The sequence below is a fragment of the Nicotiana tabacum genome, chromosome 19 (assembly GCF_000715075.1).
Source record: "Nicotiana tabacum cultivar K326 chromosome 19, ASM71507v2, whole genome shotgun sequence".
Taxonomy (NCBI): domain Eukaryota; kingdom Viridiplantae; phylum Streptophyta; class Magnoliopsida; order Solanales; family Solanaceae; genus Nicotiana; species Nicotiana tabacum.
In genome coordinates this window covers 139,066,848-139,072,847 of record NC_134098.1, presented here as the reverse complement: position 1 = coordinate 139,072,847, position 6,000 = coordinate 139,066,848, and positions in this window count along the sequence as shown.

The window sequence follows — 6,000 nt, the reverse complement described above, 5'->3', positions numbered from 1 at the left end:
GTCGGACATGCGGAGTAAATATCCACACCTTTTATCCAGCTCAGGTACTTTTTCTAACTCCGTTCGAGGACGAATGTTTGTTTTAGAGGTGGAGAATGTGATGACCCAAAGTGTTATCTTTAAATTTAATAAGTAATTATGTGTTCTAAAATCTCGAAAAGTACTATTTATCATTCCTTGACTTGTGTGCGCAGTCCGTATAAATTTTCGAAAAATTTTTATGTGAAAAATGGATTAAAATGTGAAATAGATCTTTAAAACTCAACTGAGTTGACTTTGGTCAATATTTTGAGCAAACAGACTCGGATCAGTATTTTAACAATTTCGGTAGATCCGAATCGTGATTTGGGACTTAGGCGTATACCCAGAATTGAATTCCGAGGTCACTAGCCCGAGATATGGAATTTTGATAAAAAAATTAAAAGTTTGAAAGCTTAATGATTTTAAGAATTTACTGATATTGGATTTATTGACACCGGGTCCGTATTTTGGTTCTGGAGTCCGGTATAGGTCCACTATACTATTTATGACTTGTCTGTCGAAATTAGCGAGAAACGGAGTTGATTTGACGTGATTCGGAGGTCTGGTTGTAAACATATAAGTTTTAAAGTTTTCTTGAAAATTTCCTTTGATTTAGTGTCCGATTCGTAGTTTTAGGTATTAAATTGGTATTTTGATCGCGCGAGCAAGTTCGTATGAGGTTTTGGACTTGTGTGCGTGTTTGGTTTGGAGCCCCGAGGGCTCGGATGAGTTTCAGATAGCCTGCGGACCATTTGAACTTTGAGAAATATATGGTTTTTAGCTTCTGCTGTCATCTGGTGTTTTGTGCTTCGCGATCGCGAAGAGGAAAATTGGACTGGCACAATTGTGCTTCGCGTTCGCGACCGAGGGAACGCGTTCGCGAAGGATCGAAGTACAAAGCTTCGTGTTCGCGAAGAGGAAATGAGGCAGAAGATGGGGTACTCAAATTTGTTCTTTGCGTTCGCATAAAACGGTCCGCGATCGCGTAGGTCTACGGGGTTATGCTTCGCGTTCGTGTATGAGATGTCGCGTTCGCGTAGTGCAAATTGGAAGCCTGTGCAAATTGTGCTTCGCGATCGCGAAGCCATTTCCGCGATCGCGAAGAGTAAAATGAACCTGGACAAAAGTGTTCTACGCGATCGCGATGAGTAAAAATCTGAAAAACAGAACTTAAGTTCTGGAAATGGGGTTTCGACCCATTTTCAACCATTTCCTATTTTTGAGCTCGGGTAAGGCGATTCTTGGGCGATTTTTACGGAAAAATATTGGGGTAAGTGTTCCTTATCCTATATTGATTATATTTCATGATTTCATGCTCATTTATATCATGAATCCGTGAAATTTTGGGAGAAAAATCAGATTTTTATAAAATCTTCCAAAAACGAAAATTTAAGATTTGAAGGTCCATTTGACATCGGAATTTGATAATTTTTGTATGGTTAGACTCGTCTCAGAATGGGTGTTCGAATTTCGTAAGTTTTTCCGAGATTCGAGACGTGGGCTCCACTGTCAATTTTTAAAGTGAATTTCGGATTTTATCCGAAAAATTAGTAAATTCATATGGAATTAATTCATATGATTCGTATTGAGTATATCGAATTATTTGTGAATAGATTTGAAACTTTTGAAGACAAATTTAAAGGGAAAAGCTGTGATCGAGTAATTGATTGATATTGCAAAGCGAGGTAAGTGTCGTGGTTAATCTTGACTTGAGGGAATAGAACCCTTAAATTATTTGTTATGTAAAATGCATGGGAACGACGTATAGGTAAGGTGACGAGTGTCTATACGTCGTCAAATTAATTGTTTGCATAATTATTTAAAAACCATAAATTGTTCTAAGACATGAATTAATTGTTATAATAATTATTTCTTCCCCATTCTTTGTCAAATATTAATTTTTGAATTCTTGCAATAATTGTTACATGCTTATTTGATTTATGAGTCTTAATTGTTACTTGACATTTAGCATATTAAATATCAAACTACCTATTTTCTCCCTGATTTCCAAAATAAATTGCTACTTGTCATTGTCTGTTTCATAAATAAATCATAATTATTGTATGCTTGTTGTCTTATAATTTCATACTAATTGTTGCATTTATTGGGGCAATTTCTTTTATAAGAATTGGTAAATGTATATATTGGAGGAGCGGGTTGCTCGCCGCAACGGAAATGAAAATGAATATATATATTGGGGGATCGGGTTGCACGCCGCAACAGACTTATTAAAAAGTCCATATTGGGGGATCGGGTTGCACGCCGCAACAGATTTTATTAAAAGTCCATATTGGGGGACGGGTTGCACGCCGCAACAGACTTATTTAAAAGTCCATATTGGGGGAATCAGGTTGCATGCCGCAACAGACTTATTTAAAAGTCTATATATACTTGATTGAAATAAATATATTGGAGGATTAAAAAGGAATATATTGTGGAAGCGGGTTGCATACTGCAACGGAAATTGATTAAAATAATTAGTTATGACTGGTGAATTGGCTTCAACTATAACAATAAGAGTTACCTGATTTAATTCTATTATTGTGGTTATTATTATTATTGCGTGCAGGTTAATGTAAGTGACCTGCCTTAGCCTCGTCACTACTTCATCGAGGTTAGGCTTAGCACTTACCAGTACAAGATTTCGGAGTTCTCTCGCGAACGCGATTCCCAAGAGCCCATCCTACGCGAACACGACGACAATTCTTCTGTCTGACACCACGCCATCGTGAACGTTGCACGAGAAAATGATGCTCCTTCCCTCAACCCTACGTGAACTCGACACCACTCATGCGAATGCGAAGAGCAAAAGTTTGCCTGCCAACTCCTCTTCTCCACGATTGTGAGACAAGCTCTGCAAACGCGAAGCATTATCATGTATTAGAAAACCAGTAACTCCAAAACATGAGAAAATTGTCAGAAACCACCTCGAATAACATCCCCCCCCCCTCCGGCGGCCCCATCCAATCACACCAACAAGTCCATATGCCTAATCCAAACTTTTCCTAGGGCTCGAAACACCACAAATAACATCTGAATTCTAACGTTGGCTTGCCTAGCAAGTGAAATGTTAGGCGCCATCACGGTTCCGAAGGTGGGAATTTCAGGTCGTGACAGTAGGCTCGACACTTACGAAGTACATGGGGTCGGTTGTACTCATACTACACTCTACACTTCGTCTGCATATTTTGGAGTTGGTCCCAGCGGCATACCATAGACTTACTCGGATTCAGCTAGCTACAAGAGGAGACTTGAGGTATAACTGTATAGTGTCCGCAGTTCTGAAGTCCCCTTCTATCTTATCTTAGCTGTGTATTATCTTTCAAACAAATCGAATTTTATTCAGACCTTTATTTGTATTATTCTATTAGCTCGTGCACTTGTGACACCAGATTCGGGAATGTATTTGGATAATTCGTTTGTTATGTTTTTTCGCACTTTATTTCAGTAATGGACTTCTGTTTAATTTAATTTATTTAAAAATGGCTAAGATTATTCTAATGTTGGCTTGCCTAGCAAGTGAAATGTTAGACGCCATCACGATCCCGAATGTGGAAATTTCGGGTCGTGACAGATATATAGTCAAATTTCAATTTTCCTCCGAAACATCCTTAAAAAAATACTTCTTTCTTTCTTCCTTTTTCCAATGAGGGACAAAACAACCTCTTTTCAAATACTCTCGTCAAACACTAACTAATCTAACACTCGAGAGTAACTATTTTTACTTTGAGGAATCCAGAAAGAAACTTGTCTGTTTTTTCCTAAAGAATATACATGTAATATTTCTCTAAGGGCAATAAATTTATTCACACCATAAAGTATTCTTTTCTGTTTCTCTTCTTCTTGTTTTGTTCCAACAAAGGTAAATCAATAGTGGAAAAAACAGAATATATCTTAGAAGGATCAGTAATTCTTCTCAACTTCATTTTCGTTTAAAAAGAAACTAAATGAACACAGTTTATTATCGTCTATCAAGGAGATTGAATCTTTATTCTTCATTGCGGTTGTAAGGTGAAAAAAATGAAGCAAACAAGTTTTGCCTAGTAAACTTGTATGGTATACTAGATTTCAGTTGATTGTTACTTACCCAGAAGAAAAAAAAGATTTCAATTGGTTGTCATAAACAGATATAGGAACACTAAAGGAAAGAAAAAGAGCTTTACTTTCCGCTGTCATTCCAAACATGATGGGATTCTGCAAACCAAAACTTAATTCATCATAGCTTTTGACTAAATTGTTTAGAAAGGGGTGGGTGGATTAGGCCTCTCTCTCTCTCTCTCTCTCTCTCTCTCTATATATATATATATATATATATATATATATATATATATATATATATATATATATATATATATATATACTAGTTTCTCCTTGCACGAGTGTCCCATATGAATTAGTATAAACTTTTAAACTATATAGATAATATCAAAACATATGTAAGTAAAGAGTAACTGAATGAAAGGAAAGTACAAATATTGGTATAACCTTTTTCTTATGTAGTTCTAATATATCAAAAATTCTTTGTGACATTTCTTTTTTGATATTTCAACAACACATAGTATAGATGTGAATATGAGTAACGTCATCTATGTTTATAAATGCTTCATGTCTTAAAATTTGCATCTTGTCTTTAAGAAACTGTAGCCTCATCCTTTTTAAGATCACATACCTAGTATTTTGTAAACGTTGTACAAATATTTGACCAACATACGTCTTCTTTAAGATGCCTAGTATATCATTATTAGTTTCATGGTGTTCACTTTGAAAAAAAATAGTAGTTATTCGTGATAGAGATAGTTAATAATTATATTACTAATATTAGAAAATTTAATCGATCTATAAAAATAATAAATTGCATGTACAAGTATTCATTGTTTGATTGGATTATGAATAATTTTGTCTGATTTTGACAGAAGAATATGAGTTGAATTGTTTAAACACAAAGTAACTGTGACTGAGGTGACAGTCAGTCTCACCGACTTAAAATTCTAGATTTGTGCATCGCCTTGCAAGATAATGAAATTTCAGGACAAATAGCAAATAACTTGAATAGTTGATGTATTGGAGGTGTTCATCCCATATAAAATTTGTCATAAGTAGGAAATAGTAAAAATACATTAAAATCATACTAATTTTTCGGCACATGCGTTGTACGTGTATGTTAAAACTCGTAGTGTACGGCATTGTAAAATTATCAATGTTATTAAAACAAAACTTTAAATAAATTATTACGCATGAAAAAATAAAATACAAGTTTTTATTAATGCATGATTAATCATATAGTAACGTGTTTGTTGAGGTTAAAATGATTGGGTCTCGCGCTTACAAGAACTTGATATAAACTGTTCAAATATGTAAAAGTTACGTTGTTTAAAAATAATGGATGTAAATATCTAAAAAAAAGTATCCAAACGATTTCTCAAAGAACTAATAATTATGTATTGCATCTTAAGTCTATATCTTTTATATTTCTCAAAAGTTTCATATATATATATATATATATCACCGTCTCCCCTACAAATTCATTATATATTTCTATGAATTTTTTTTAAAGAAAAGGATTATTATAAACATCATATTATTATGTACATGATGATGTGATTGAAAAGTGAAAACTGCACAACTGCAAGGTAAAATCTGAAATAAAAATAAACACATAAGAATTAGTTAGTAAACAAAACTCAAGAAAATTTCATATATTAGAGCAAACCAAATGCAAGAAAGAGAACTACAAAAGGACAGGAGGTAAATAAATGTAACGACCCGACTTTTCGTTTTGAGTAATTACTCTATTTTCTACTATTTGAAGTCTTGAATAGCTTCATATGATGTATTATGACTTGTGTGCAAAATTTGAAATCAATCGGACTTGATTTGCTATGTTTCGATGTCGATTCTTCAAGAATACGTAGTATTACATTAAGCAAATGAGCTGGAAATTCAGTTTTAATAGAAGTATTAGATCCGTATTGAAATTAT